Here is a 16,916-nt window from a genome sequence, read left to right on the forward strand (position 1 = left end):
CAGGGCCTCCTCCCGGTTTGACATGCCCGGAACACCTCACCATGGAGGCGTCCAGGAGGCATCCTGATCAGATGTCCGAGCCACCTCATTTGACACCTCTCGATGCGGAGGAGCAGAGGCTCTACTCTGAGCTCCTCCCAGATGACTGAGCTTCTCACCCTATCTTTAAGGGAAAGCCCAGACACTCTGCAGAGGAAACTCATTTCAGCCACTTGTATTCACAATCTCGTTCATTTGGTCACTTCCCATAGCTCATGACCATAGGTGAGGGTAGGAGCATAGATCGACTGGTAAATTGAGAGCTTTGCCTTACGGCTCAGCTCTTTTTTCACCACGACAGACCAATGCAGAGCCTGCATGACTACGGATGCTGCACCGATCCGCCTGTCGATCTCACGCTCCATTCTTCCCTCACTCGTGAACAAGACCCCGAGATACTTGAACTCCTCCACTTGGGGCAGGATCTCTCCCCCAACCCTGAGAGGGCACTCAACCCTTTTCCGGCTGAGGACCATGCTCTCGGATTTGGAGGTGCTGATTCTCATCCCAGCCGCTTCACACTCAGCTGCGAACCGATCCAGAGAGCTGAAGATCACGGCCTGATGAAGCAAACAGGACAACATCATCTGCAAAAAGCAGTGACCCAATCCTGAGTCCATCAAACCGGACCCCTTCAACACCCTGGCTGTGCCTAGAAATTCTGTCCATAAAAGTTATGAACAGAATTGGTGACAAAGGGCAGCCCTGGCGGAGTCCAGCTCTCACTGGAAACGGGCTCGACTTACTGCCAGCAATGCGGACCAAGCTCTGACACCAGTTGTACAGGGACTGAACAGCTTTTATCAGGGGGTCTGGTACCCCATACTCCCGGAGCACCCCCCACAGGGTTACTCGAGGGACACGGTCGAACGCCTTTTCGAAGTCCACAAAACACATGTAGATATGGATGTTGTACTGTACATAATACTAGCAATATAATATAATATATTATAACGTAATATAATATAATATAGGGCGGCACAGTGGCGCAGTGGGTAGTGCTGCTGCCTTGTAGTTAGGAGACCCTGGTTCGCTTCCCGGGTCCTCACTGCGTGGAGTTTGCATGTTCTCCCCGTGTCTGCATGGGGTTGCTCCGGTTTCCTGCCACAGTCAAAAGACATGCAGGTTAGGTGGATTGGTGATCCTTAATTGTCCCTAGTGTGTGTGTGCCCTGCCTGGGGTTTGTTTCCTGCCTTGTGCCCTGGGATTGGCTCCAGCAGACCCCGGTGGTTAGGATATAGCTGGATGGATTATATTATATATGATTGGGAGTAATGTATCTTAACTCGTTCTTTGATATGTTGCATTGAATGTCTTGACTGGACTGTTATTTCTCACATAGCAGTGTCTGAATATTCTGTTATAACAATAAAATAAAATAAAATAAAATAAATATTTATTAATGGGGGTACTGTACTGGGGGTATTGCTCACTAGACCTGTATTTTCATTTTTAAGTACCCTTCTGTCACTCCACTCTTTATAATTCCTGCACAGCTGTCATGCATAACAAACCAATTTATTTAACTGGCAATTCTTAGACGAACAGGGCGCCACTTTCCAGAACATAACATTCCCTCCTACAACTCTCATTGACAAAGTCTCTGAGCAAGTGTGGAGGAGCATTTACATAGGGATATTTTTGGGTTGGAGCAGGTGTCCAAAGCGGAATCCATTACAGAGTCTTTTCTGAGGGATGCTTCTAGGCTGTCAATCACTGGCTGCTGTGTAAAACACTATTGACATTGTAGTGCAGTCCATTAACTGGAAAGTGGTACAGCCTAACTGATTACATATTTGTACTGTGTCTAACAAAAAAGACTGAACCTTTGTTCAACTCTCTTATCTTACCCATAACCAGTCAGATACTCTCTACTCTGGAGCCTTTATTGATTTGTCCCTGATTTAATTAGATTACAGATATTTACTAGGCTGATATTACTGTGGGGAATAAATTTCCATGCCCTGGTACAGTCATGACTTCCAGTTAATTTAAAAGAATCTTCAGTTATTGACTTACCACCATTAACACTGGGGAAACTCAGATGTTAAAAACTGAGATCTGTTGTTGATACTAATGACACTTGATACTCTATTTACAATAAAATTGGTTCAGACAGGATGTTTATGTGTGCTGCAAGGCTACGCTCAACATCACCTTCTTGACTGTCTGGAACACTGTTCATAAATGACCATCCTGCATTGAACTGCTCACTGCACAATTCCCCATTCATGGTAACTTCCAAAGGGGTTATTAAAGGAGTCAAAATAATTGGTTCTCTTTCAGGAGGTTTGCCCCTTTACTACTCTGTGTCCTGCTGGATTTCTTCCCTTCTGTAGAACTCAGGGAATCCTCATTGACCAAAGGACGCAGTTTTATTCAGTGAGATTAAAGTATCAGAGTGTGGTGACTCCTTTAGAACAAGACAGCTATTCTGTCTCCACATTTTGAAACTGTGAATAGCAAATCGACATTTGAAGTACTGGACTCAAGTGTCAAATGCAAGCACAAATTACATTTATTTGAGAAGACTATTTTCCTAAGCCTTGGTGCTAAAAAAGGGTGTTTAGCAGTTGGTGGTCAATAAACATGGTAAAAAAAAGGGCCTTATAGATCAGTGGTATTTAAAGTGTTTTGGACCATGAACCAATTTGCTAAAGTTTAATCTAACAATGGACTACTTGAGTCTGACAGTCACTTTTGGGTGTAATTTAAATAATATATTTGGAAGGTGTATTTTTGTGAAAATTATTAAGGTCCAACATTACCGTATTTGGTACTGATTTATAATAACTCCTTAGCCATGAATATAGCAGCAAGCGACCTGTAAGCACTGATGTCTGCTCACTGGTGGCATGGAGTGAAACAACAGCCTTGACAAGACATAGGCTTTCCAGACTAACATTAAAGTTAGTCAAGAAGTTATACCTGTGCACTGACTGAGAAAGACTGAACTGGATAAAGATGTGGATTGAAAAAAGTATTGAATGTAATTGAGAAAGAGGAGCAACCAAACAAAGAAACAGGAGCAGAGTGGAAAAGGATGGAATTGAAGCAAATGTTGTTACCATCTGAGAGTGTGCAAGAAAGTTAGATGGCGTACTCTGTAGTGCAAGTTTTAGACCCATTTCTCATAATATTCATCATAATATACTGACATAGTAGCATTGCTGTTGGCTAGCTGCCTTAATTGTTACAGATACATGCTTAAGTAAGTACATGACAGACTAACATATCGGAGTGATTTAATGGTCACTTTGCTCTGATGTCAGTTTGGACCATACTTTGAAGATCCCAATAAAAAATGTCCCTCATCTGCTGTTGTCAAGCTACTGTAAGAGCACAAGACACATAAGTGAATGGTTGCTCCGCACCTCTTTGACAGCCTGCTGTAAATGACTACAAGATGAAGTCTAAACCCATATTGTGTCTTTCTTTCTGTGAAAGTGCTGCCAGGCTCACTATGGTAATCTACAAAATGAAGTAGGAACTGGAGGTAGTAATGAGTTATGCCTTATTCAGTGAATCAGGTTCAGGTCAAACCAGATGGCACTCATGTTGAACAGCATGGGCTAAAATTTGGTGTGGTGCAGTTTGTAGTTGACAATGTTATAAATGTTTTTGCATTTAAAGTGACAAGAAATAAAGGTGCAAAATGCATTGTAGGTGTATATTTTGCTTTTCAACAACTATGTTATTTAAATAGCTTGACCCACCAGGGATGCTTACAAAGAGGGAAGCATTGTCAGTTTCATTTTATAAAACATGTCTTTGAACTTTAGTGACAATTGTGGTTCAGCATGGGCTATTGAGGGTGAAAGAACACATGGGCACAACTGCAGGAGAGCTCCAGCTAACTGAAACAGGCACAACAGGTACAGAATTTCTCTTGGATAATCCAATTTTAACTTGCATAACCAGTTCAGGTTCACTGGGATCCAGTTTCTCTTTCTGTAAAAACAGTGATTGAAATTGGAGAGAATGAATAGAAATACAGTTCCACTACTTCTAAAATATTAATTTAATTGCACTCTCACTTCTCATATTGTTCCCTTATTTTCTAAACGCTGAGGGTAAGCTGAGTGTTGGTCAAGTGTCTTTCAGTTTGTCTTGCAGATTAGCAGTTTGTCAGTAGGAACAAAAAGTCAACCTTTAAGTCCTAGATTGGCAGATTTTAATAACATGGAAACCTGAGGAGTTCAGATTGTATTTAAGAAATTATTGCCTATTGCCTTCTATAGTGACAAAGAAACCTTCACCAAAAAAAAAAAGATACATATTCACAAAACCTCATGAAATAAATAATGCATCTTAGATTAATCTGATCATGTTCCGTATGCTTCTTGCTTAATTTTGACATAACCTACATGATGGTTGAAATGTTTTTTAGAGGTTTTAGACAGGAGATTTGTGCACACAAATTGCAGAGTCCAATGCCTTTTTTACTTCAAAAGCTGTGTAAAAAAGGATCAGTGTGCTTGAAGTACAAAAGAGGTTTAGTTTTGCTTTCTTTTCTTCCGTATATTGAGTGGCAGCAGTTTTCTTCCTGTTAAACTGGTTATGTCTAGCTGAACATTGCCTGCTAAGATCTGACTAATCTGTCTGTGTCTTACTGTATGGCAGCCATTTGTTTCATTTTCTGTGAAGCCATCTATGCAAAACTGTGGTTGCCCAGTTCCTGTTAAACATTCAGTTTGTTTCTATTTAGATGCAGTGCTTTCTTGTATTTGTCAATGTAGCTGTCTTGTCTCTGTTTTGCATCTATGCATCTAGATAATCCATGGCCTACACTGCCCTACATCTGACTCTATTTTCAATTCAGTTCATCATTGTATTTTACCCTTTACTGACTAGAAGTTTGTGGGTGCACAGCTAGCTCTCTCAGGTAAGTGGCAGCTATTTTTTTTGTCTCTTGTCTCAAATGAGAGAAAAGCCTGTCTGTTTTAAGGTCTAACCAATAAGGAAATACAGTATGTTGTGGAAAGGACTGGGAGTCATGCATCCATCTAACAGTCATCTACTTCCTCATTTAGTCTAAAAGATTTCCACCAACCAGAAGCATCACGAACAGTTGATGGAGTACAAATGCCTCACTGCGTAGTAAATATCAGGGGGGTTCAAAAGGGCGACCTCAATAAGAAAAAAAGTTTAAATTTCATCACAAAAATAACAGAACCTATGAGTATTAAAGTAATACCGCTCAAATGCAATATAACCAAATTAATGAGTTTGTATAAAATATCAAATTGATCTACATATTGAATTGCCTTAAGAAGTGGTCAACTTAAAAGTCGGTCGCCTTAAAAGGCGGATCAGCCTAGTAGCGATTAAAAACTGGGATGACGTTTACGATGGTCTACTTTAATGATAAAGTAAACTACGAGGTTAAAATGGACATTTCGAGATTAAAGCCGAAATTTCCACTTTAATCACGAAATACACGTTTTCACCACGAATGCATCTGTATGTCGGCATTTTGCTTCACCACTTTGAACCATTCATCAAACAGCAAAGCGCGCACATCGATCTCCGAAGGATCTCCATAGAGGCTTGCTGTCACATGTAGATAGTAAACAGAGACTCTGACGTCACATTCCGACTTTTAGCACACTGCGCCCCTGACTTTTTGCTGGTACTGGAACTCGCGCACGCGTTGTGTTAATTTCTGAGGACCTGTTCAGAGGACGTGTGAAATGAATGCTGGGAACGCGTGGCAGCCATGATGCGGGCGCGTACGCGTTTTGAGCGTGAAGTATAAATCGGCCCCTAGACCACATGTTTTGTTCACCCGTCATAACAATCCAATGGCAAAAACTCCAAGGCGTCTCATGACCAGCAACAGAAGAAGAGAACAGTGATGCTCTTTCTGAAGGCTTGCAAATGATTATTTTAACATGTACTAAGATATGTAGTAAATGGAGTCACTGCTGGTGCCCAAATCCCTTTAGTGACTTTTTTCGGTTCTTTTTTTTGCATTCTATTTTATTCTATTACATTTGATTTTGTTCTACCCTTACCAATACACTCACAGATTAAAACAAAGACATCTAGATTGTAATACTGCTTCCAAATTTATAGATACTTTGAGTTAAGTCAAGTGTAAATTGAGGAAACCATTTAGATCTGTTAACATCAAATGTAAATGTGGAAAACAATTTAAATTAGTTAACATCAAATTATAATATGACCTTGAGAGATGCTCTGGATGGAGTGGCTTCCATCAAAGCACATAGGATTTCTCCCTGGTGTAATGTGAACACTCAAATGCTTAAATTAGAGTATCGAAAACTGGAGCATAGATGGAGAACAATAAAGCTGCAGGTCTTTCAAATTGCATAGACAGAGAGTGTTAAAAAATATAAAAGAGCTCTCTTTAAAGCTCGCTCAGACTACTATTCAAAAACTATAGATAACAATAATAATAATCTTCGGGTACTGTTTATGACAGTAGCCACTTTAATAAATGGGAATTCAGATCTAGAGTAGTGCAAAATACCAACAGAAATTAGCAGTACACACTTTATGAATGGACAATGACTGAATGACTGACTTTATGAACTTATTTAATTAGAAAATTAAAAATATAACATCTCAGATCTCAGCATCTTGTGAGTGCAAACTGCATACTGGCTTGGCAAACCCTTTTTTGCCATATATTCAACACTTTAGAAATATTTTAACAGAGCAGGAAGCCTTGACTTTAACTTCTAAAATGAGACCTACTACCTGTTCCCTAGATTCAATGCCAACAAATCTAATAAAAAGTGCAATGGATGTTCTTGTAGTACCTATTCTTAACATTATCAATACTTCATTATTTAATGGCACTGTACATGATGCACTAAAAATGTCAGTCATCAAACCATTACTTAAAAAGTCAGACCTAGACCCAAATATACTTAATAATTATATAGTCCCATATCAAATTTACCCTTTCTAAAATACTTGAAAAAGTTGTTGCCAATCAGCTTTAGTCATACCTTATGCATCAAAATTTAATTTGAGAAATTCCAGTCTGGCTTCAAACACTGATCACGTGTAAACACGTGTTGTAAATGATATTCTGATATCCTCTGATGAAGGAAATGCCACTGTAATTATATTGCCAGACTTAAGTGCAGCTTTTGACATCATTGACCATTTTATTTTACTAAACAGGCTGGAAAATGAGATTGGGTTTTCAGGCAATGTCCTTGCCTGGTTTAGTTCTTATTTATCAAATCGATTCCAGTATGTACAGAAATGTGCTGACAGTACTCCATCATTATACAGTACACTGAAATGAGATATGGTGTCCTGCAATACTCAGTACTGGGACCTTTACTGTTTTTACTTTACATGCTTCCACTGGGATCTATCATTAGAAAACATAATATTAATTTTCACACATACACAGATGATACCCAATTATACCTTTCTTTTAGACCAAATGAAGTTTCTCCAATGTTGTGGATGGATGAGAACTACTTGTTTTGAAACTCAGATAAAACAGTGTGACAGATAGGGGGCACTATCGCTCCTTTGAACCCTCAGACAATACACCAGACACCAAGTAAAAGTCCAATAATTGACTTTATTATTAATAAACAGTGCACAAAGCACCCTCCTCTCCACAATACTCATATAATAAATCACAATTCTCAGTAATAAACAATCCTCCACTCCCAGATGCATTGCCACCCTACCACCCAGCTCAGCTCAACGTCTGGGATCTCCCACAGTCCTTTTATCGTCCGTGACCTGGAAGTGCTTCTGAACCCCTGTCCATGTGACTTCCTAGCACTTCCGGGACAGATGAAAACTCTTCTTTTTCAACCCGGAAGCACGTCATTCCCTTTGTCCATGTGACTAGGACGCACTTCCGGGTTGTAGGAAAAATACTCATTGCTCCTCCTTACAGCTCCTTCTAGTGGCCGCTGTGGTATCCAGCAGGGTTGTGGATGAAAACTCCATTGTTCATAATTCCTTGCTGGTATTCGGGGCACCTCCATGCTGCAGGGAGAGCTCTAACTGTTGGCCTGGGGGTATTGGCCGGGATGACAGGCCGGCCATAGACCACAACAGACATATTAAATATTGGAGGGAATATTTTGTCATCATTTAACTCAGTTAGAATAACCATTAGTTTTACCGAATCAGCCCACAAATCTAGGTGTTATCTTTGATTCTAGCATATCATTTAAAGCACACATTACAAAATTTTCCAAAACGTTTCTTCCATCTTAAAAATGTTGGGAAATTAAGGCATTTTCTATATATATGGGATACTGAGAAATTACTTCATTAATTTATTTCTAGTAGGATTGACTACTGCAATGTGGTGTTCACTAGATGTTAAAATAGTTCTTCATACAGTTTCCAATTAATCCGAAATGCTGCTGCAAGAATCATTACAAGAACAAGAAAACATAAACACATAACTACAGTTTTTAAATCCTAAGTTTAGGGCAGATTTCAAAATCCTACTTTTAACATATAAAGCCTTAAATGGCCAGGGTCCGGCTTACTTATCTGAACTTATCATTACTTACAAACCAGAGGGCACATTAAGATCTTAAGATCTTAAGATCCAAATATGAGTCCAAGGATTAATAAAATAGCAGTGGGCGGGTCGAGCTTTTAGTTACAGGGCCCCAAAGTTGTGGAATTATTGGCCTGCTACTATAAAAGGTTCCCCTTCAGTCTCAGCTTCCAGATTCCGGCTGAAGTCTTGCTATTTCAGTGTAGCATACCAAGACTGAAGCTGTTGATTAACTGTGCATACTGCATCTCTGTTGTTAGTCATTAGCACTAAAACATAAGTAATATTATAGTTATAATTGGTTACTAACCCTCACCTATTCTGTTTCTCTCAAATCTGGTACATAGAGCCACTACCCTAATGCCAAGTTGTGTGCCTGCCTAAGCAAAAATCATTTCAGATAGAGGAGCATTGGAATCATTGGGTAGAAGGGCCCTTTCATCAGAATTGTTGGTCCAGCTGTGGAATGGCCAGTGTGTGGGTAGCTTGATAGCTGAGGTCTCCAGGACTGAACAAAACCGAATCCTATTATGTTATATAACCTACACTTGCATTTTGCTCTGTACTTGTACTTTAGTATTGTACTACTGTATTGTATTGAGGATTACTTGTGTTCTGTTCTGGGCACTGCATTGTGCTTACCACATTTTTTGACACCCACTGCACGCCCAACCTACCTGGAAAGGGGTGTCTCTCTGAATTGCTTTTCTCAAGATTTTTTCCCTACAAAGGATTTTTAGGTGTTATTTCTTGTCAAGGCTGGGTGGCTGTCAAAAAGCAAGGTCTCTTAAAGCCTATTGCGGCACTCCTTGTGTGATTTTGGGCTTTGCAAAGATAACCTCTATTGTACTGTAAATTGTATTTCACTGACACAACCACATGCTCCAATGTAGGTGTAGCTTGTGCTGTTTCAGTACAAATGGTTTTCACTAAAGTGGTGCCGACTAAGCTGATTATCAGAATTGCTATCCTGTTAGTAAACCATTCATACTGTGATTTTTTGGTAGTGATAATTCTCTGAAAAAGGTTTTGATTGCTTTCTTGAGCTTTCTGCTTGCATCAAGCATATGGAAGATTTCATGATCTGCTGCAAATCTAAATAAAGGCAAGCTTTTTAACAGAAAGTGCTCCCCGAACATGACCATAGATTGACACCATTTGAGAATAAACATTTTATACATTGTTTAAACAACCCACATAACTCCAAGCTACTACACTGTGATCACACTTACTGGTCTGAGTAAACTCTCTCAACCTTCTGATAACATCATTTAAACAACTGCTATTTTATAAAAGTGGATCATGGATATTTTTAGCACTTCTTAACTTTATTTTCTTCACCATGGTGAGAGACTTCTGATTTTTACACTATGGCACCTCTAAATGTGGGTATTTCAATCATGCTAGCATAGACTACCATCATCAGTTAGAAGTACTGACAGTGACATATTACAATCCTTTTCTACTGTGAAATGCTATACCATAGATGTGCTGAGTCTGGTGGATATTTACAAATGGTTAGTATGGACTGAAAATTCTTTATAGCACTAATAAACATTCATATTTAAACAAAATACTTTCTCACCATAAAGTCATGTAAATGAAAAAAGTGATCCGTGGCTTATAAGCACCCTTTGGAACCTTGTTGACTGTTGTGGGTGTCATAAAAATGTCAAGGCTGTGTTAACAAATACTTGAGTGCATGAAGCTGAAATGAATCCTCTGACAATGAAGTCAGACACATTATACTCTTATGCTCATGCAGATAGCTAAATCAGCTCTTCTAGTGTCGACCGGGTCTCCAACAGACTGGTAATGCTAGTACTTTCTGAAATATCAGTTTACTACTGATATCTTCTGAGGATAAGGTTAACAGCCTAGCATACTTTTTGGATCAGTGTGGGATTATCTTCCCTGTCATCATTATGTTGTGTGACAGTATAAAACAGCTCCCGGAAGTCCTTGCAAAAAGATTGAATATTTTAATGATAATTCAAAACCTGAAGGTAAACTAGAAAGTTGCAAATAACTTTGACCAGGGCCTTGCTGCTTGATAAAACTTGAATAAAGTCAATTTGATGCTACAGTAAATGCTTATGCATATGTATTTATGTTGGTTCATAAATATAGTTTAAATATTTACATATATTCTTTAGATCTTTATTATAAATTGTACTATAAATATACCTTTCAATGTTCATTGTTACTTCTGATATGTGCAAGTTTGGTTAATTGCCAACTCTAAATTGGCATCATGTGAGGCTGACCTGTGATGGACTGGCACCCCATCTAGGAGAGTCTCCTGACATGAACCTGATGCTGCCAGGATAGACTCCAGCCCTAGAGGGTAATGGACTGGACAAATCAATTACAGAAAACTGAGCATTTTAACTCTTACTCTTGGGCATGATCATATATGTGTTTGAAAAAAAATAAACATGTTTAAAGGTATTTGAAATGTGTAACCAACCACTAATTTGTTGAACGTCAGTGCTAAAAGAAAAATATTTATGATATCAAGGAAAATAAACTGTAAAATACAGTATGCCATGTGAGCACAAGATAATAAAGTTATCTCTCAATTATAATAAAAAAATCCAGGGATGAGACAAGACTTTTTAGCCTGGGACGAGACACAACTTTTTCAGAGAGATACCTTCATGTCCCGCAAGACGAGACTTTGTGTGAAGAGATTTAACCACGCCTGGGGCCAGGAATAAAAGACAAAGAGTAAATGACAAAGTAGAACATCGTAAAAAATTCAAAAACATTGGTGTGATACACATGCAGAGCAGGTTAGAGATAATGAAAATACTAAAATTCGAAAGTCTGATAAAAATGATAGTAAAGGTCGCAGTAGCACAAACAAACTGAAATTATTACTTGACAAAAAGAGATTGAATATATTGTTTGGATTTTAACTTTAAGTCGGAGACTTGTAGATTGTCTAATTTGTGTTGCCAACAGAGAAAAGTAGTGCTTCCTCCCAATGAAGAGGTATATCCGCGATAATTAAAAGATTTATTGTATGGTGAAAGTGAAATCCACATACATGAGTGGCAGAGATGTGAAGTGGTTGGTGAGCAAAGTGAGCGGGGGGTGAAGCCCCCTAGTTCTTTCATAAGATAAAAATGCACAATAGGAGGATCTCTTTAGCAAGGTGCCCACCATGGACTTAGCATAGCTGTAGTGTTAAATTTACCAGAAAACCTCATGGTGGGCTACATTATCAATATATATTTCAGAGTATGGTAATGATTATATTTGTAAAAGAAAATATCACATGAATTTTTTGAAATTTAGCTTTTATTTCATTCGGGCATGATGTGATTACCTAAAACATTTATTTTTTTGTTATCAATACAATGCACCATCTTGCTTTTACCAATATGTTTGCTTCAAAGCTGATCTTTTTATTGCTACTATTTTTGCTTTTATGATTTGCCACTATGGACATATTAATATTATGTACAGGAGCCTTGATATGAAAAAGTCATTAATATACTAAGTTGTATTAAACAGACAATTATATATGTAAAACTCCAATGCTGAGCTGTTTGCAGATAATCTCTTTGCATGCATCTCCTGGTAACAGCTTCTCTAATAAAGCATGTGCCTCAAATAGTAGATCAAGTGTCACCTTCATGACTACACTTGGTGCCTCAGAGGACTGAAATACAGTACTTCCAGTGAAAGAAGCACCGGTTCCAGAAACCGAAGCTAATCTAACACTGTGCTAAACTCCACTGCAACATGCACAAAACATCTTCACAATGCATTAAAAAAGGGAAAAAAGGAGAAAAATAAAAAAAACTTTTTGAAATGTCCACCTTGTAATTTTGAAAGTTTCTGTTGTACTTGAACATGACAAAACATTATCATTGCTAGGGCACAGTGTATGGTACACTTACAGTATATCATACTAATGCTGTGGATGCTGGTCTAAACGATGAACTGGAGGAAACTGATAGCAGCAATCAACTAATTTCTGAAAGAAAGAAGGAGAATTTATAATACTAACAAAATCAGATAATTATGTGCTGATTTCTGTTACATTTTTAGCATTTTATTTTTTAAAGGACTTAAGTTGCTAGTGACATCTTTCCACTATCACATCTGTAATATCGGCATCTTCAAATGTACAGTAATAGAGGATCGAAAGCTACCACTAAAATGTTCAGTATCAGCTATCATTATACATTCATCTTTCTATGGTCTGAGTCAACTTTGCCATTACGGGGTCATTTGTTGATTGGCACATTTTTTTCCATTCTCTCGACTTTAGAGAATTATTCTTAGTGTTTGGTGAATTCTTCCACCAGAAAACTCATAAGACTTGGAATGTTGTATAACAAAGCAGTACAAAGCGAGAGATAATTTAAAAATCTCAATTGTGAGTGCAGGGAAAGATCAGTTAGAAGTATTAGATGAGCCAGAGGAATAATCCAGAAATCAGTAATCTGGTAAAACATTCAGAGAAATGAAGCCAACAAGTAGCTTTGTCAAAATGTCATCCATTAATGCTAGACCTCTTTTAAAATTTGGCATTGTTTTCATTAGATGTGAAAGGCCAATAAGACATAAATAGCAGTAGGGCATGCCTTGCCTTCCGCATTTCAAAGTCATTTGGCTCCGGGGGGCAAGCATGACAGGCAATATCATGCAAATTCAAAGTTGGGAACATGCCTAGAGCTCACAGGAAAGGAGTAATCTGGAGGTTGCGTGTTACACTATCCAAGATTAAGCTGAAAAAGGTTACGTGCTTCCTAATAGACAAAGGTGTCTTGAAGTACCACAGCTAGTATTTCTTGTTGATCCCTTTGTTCTCTCTTCCCCTTATTTGGACACTGAAATATTAATAAATGTAGCTTTGTCTTCTGTTGAGAAGGGTGTTGGATCACTCAGTGTGTGTCTAGTGACAAGCATGTTTTAGACTCAGCACCTTCTCACAATCCTTTACCTGTAACTAATGAGATGGATATTATTAAATTTCTTTGCCAAAAAGAGAAAAGGATTACACTCCAGTACCTTTTAAACAGTGTTGCAATATGTGCCAGTCAAAGAGGCAAACATTAATTGGGTTGAACTAGTAAACTGTTGAATTGTGTATCATTCCACAAACTATTAAGCTGTGCAGACACTGAAAGCAGTTTATCAAGATGCATGTGAAATCTGTAGTTGTGATCCTTCCAGCTAAGAAAATTCAAAAATGGTGCAGGCCACAAAAAATAACAAAAGTCACACCTGTAATTCACATGGATCTGAACCCAAAACAGTAGGCCTCATCACCTCATGCAGCCTGGCCTTAGACTCAAGAGACATGATTTTGGCCTGCATAGACCCAAAAACAGCGCACAGTCGTAAAAGTTAAAATGTCTTTAAAGGGAGAAAGGAAATCTGAAACACCATTCAACCCACATAAAGTAAACAAATTCCATTAACATTTAAATATATATTGAAGAATTACAAAAATAGGGCAAAAATAAAGGCAGGCACAAAAAAGAGAAACAAAAGCCAAACCTAAAAGTAAAAAAGTCCAAACATTAAAAACAATGCCTTAGGTCACAAGAAAGGAGTCCAATGCAGGGAGTCCATATTCAGAATAAACAAACAAACCGAAAGACACAAGCAAACTTTAATGCAGAAGCAGTCACACTAATGAGTCCACCCTGCGAGGAGTTTGCATGTTTTCCCCGTGTCTGCTTGGGTTTGGGCTTGGATGCTCTGGTTTCCTCCCACAGTCCAAAGACATGCAGGTTACGTGCATTGGTGATCCTAAATTGTCCCTAGTGTGTGCTTGGTGTGTGTTTGTGTGTGCGCTCTGTGGTGGGCTGGCGCCTTGCCCGGGGTTTGTTCCCACCTTACGCCCTGTGTTGGCTGGGATTGGCTCCAGTAGACCCTGTGTTAGGATATAGCGGGTTGGACAATGACTGACTGACTGACAGTCACACTAAAGGATGTGTTATACAGCTCAAGCAAAATTTTAATTAATATTTGTTACTTATATGCTTTGTTCAACATTATTACTTTGTATAATAGGTTATTAGGTATGTGTTATGTCATTATGTTTTAAATATTGTTTTGTTTACGTTGTGTTAATATGATTGATTTGTTTGTGTATTATGTTAATATGTTTAGTTATGTGCCCTGTCCCCTTAAGACAGAATTTCAGATGACAGAACCACTACAACATTCAACTAGAGGAAGCAGGGTTTGAAGTATTTTTGCAGATTTTTTTTCTTTTCTTTGTCTTTATTTTTCATTTTGCTTATTTTTGCTCTGTTTTATAGTTACTGATTTCTGGATTGTGAATTGGCATTACTTTGTTTTTAGGTTTCCTTTTCAGGCACACCTCTGTTGCTCTTCTTTATGATATTTTTATATTGATGTATTCTCTATAATAAACATTCACTATTTTTTTCAAAGAGCCACAGTTTTACACAGTTTCCCTCCATCTTGATTAATTCTTTGATGATGAAGATTGTAAAGATTGTTTTGATGCTAAGGTTTCTCCTTTCTGTGCCTGTGTAGTCCGAAGCCTTACAATTTGGGATAACCCCAACCTAAAGATCAGGCTTCAGACAGCCCGGACCTACAATTCAGGGGCAAGTGTCTCATTTTTGGAATTTTGAGACAAGTGTTGTAACAGGATATTTCTTCTTAAACAGCAGTTTGCCTCCCAGGTGTGGCATCAGGTGGCCCCATCCCCTGAGACTCAATATGTAAGCCACAACAAAACACCATTCATAAGCATAAAACTATTCATAAACAAAATAATATTAATCAAAACATACAACATAAAAGGAGACAAAAAATCAATAAAATTCACCAAATTAAATTTAAAAATCAACACAAGGATTAAAATAAAAACATACTTGAACTAAGGATGAGACCATGACAGAAACATAACAGCTGTCCATGTAGACATGTAGACTGTATATGTGGAATTATTACTTAAAATAATGTATTAATATCCATGCTAAAAGTTCCTCATTGTTCCCTTGACAGCTTGTCTGCTAAATTCAGAAGAGGCATCATGCCTAGGCTCTGAACTAAACCCAGCCTGGCTTCCAGCTCTGTTTACAGTAAGCAAAGGGGAAGTTTACAGCACAGTGCTCATGCTAACAAAGATATTTTAAACCATTAATGCTGTTATTTAAAATAAAGAATAGGAAATATGTTCAGCCATTGCATATAACAGCATCATATAACTTATTTGGCTGGTAATATGCTGGAATGGCAAGGCCATTGATGTTAAAAGCTCTGTCAACTTGGAATGCCTTATAAGTAACAAACTGTAGATTGCAGGCACCTCAGAACTCAATCCAATGTCCCACATTATGGGTAAGGGTTAATTAATCAGTCCTCCTTACTTTATATGGCAATCTTTTATAGTGAACACTTCTGTCAAAGGAATTGACAGAGCTGACTCAGCAGAACTTTTTAAATTAAATAGTAAATCACGTGCTCTGTGATATTGATGGAAACTAATGGGAAACACATCTGAGACCAATATCACTTCACACAGAGCCCCTTCTTCACATAAAGGCTTATAGGAATCAGGAAAAAAATAATTAGTCATATAGTTGAAGCAGAAACCTTGACAGTTTTTAAAACATATCTGGATGAGATATTGGGCCAACTTGGCTATTAGCTGACCAAATGACTGAATAGTTGTTATTTGAGCAGCTTTACAAGTGATAACTGGTTGCAAATTCCAGTCAGCCTAATCCCTTTTTAACCTTATGAGCTGAACAGTTTGTTGTTGCAGGTTTAAAAAGTCCCTGTCTACTTCGGACCCTCAACCATACGATTCTCTCACTTATAGCCCAATTCATCCTTTGCCTCTGCATTTCATAGGATGCAGTCCATTTACTTTTTTGGAGACAAAATGTTGTGAAGCTCCTGGTGAAGGCAACATTTCTCCCTGCACAATAAGGCAATGTAGTGATTAGTTATCATCTTTATTTTACAGACATTTTCAGTCAATCTTTGGTTCAATATGAAGTTCACGTTGGTTTCAAAGAAATCCACAATCACCCCTGTGCCTAAGAAGCAAAATATGATGCTGATCTCTGTAATAATGAAGACATTTAAATGTCTAATTCTTCAACATCTTACGTCTGTCACAAATTATCTACTTGACCCATTACATTCTACTTACTGAGGTAAAAGATCAATTGAAGATGCAATGAACATGGCTCTGCACTACGTCTTGCAGCATTTAGACTCTTCAGCTACTTATACTAGGATCTCATTTATGGATTACAGTTCTGCATTTAACATATCCATACAGAAGCTTTTCCATGACAACCTTCTCAGTATAAACCTGGACTATGCCACATGTTTCTGGATT

The sequence above is a fragment of the Polypterus senegalus genome, chromosome 8 (assembly GCF_016835505.1).
Source record: "Polypterus senegalus isolate Bchr_013 chromosome 8, ASM1683550v1, whole genome shotgun sequence".
In the NCBI taxonomy this organism is placed as follows: domain Eukaryota; kingdom Metazoa; phylum Chordata; class Cladistia; order Polypteriformes; family Polypteridae; genus Polypterus; species Polypterus senegalus.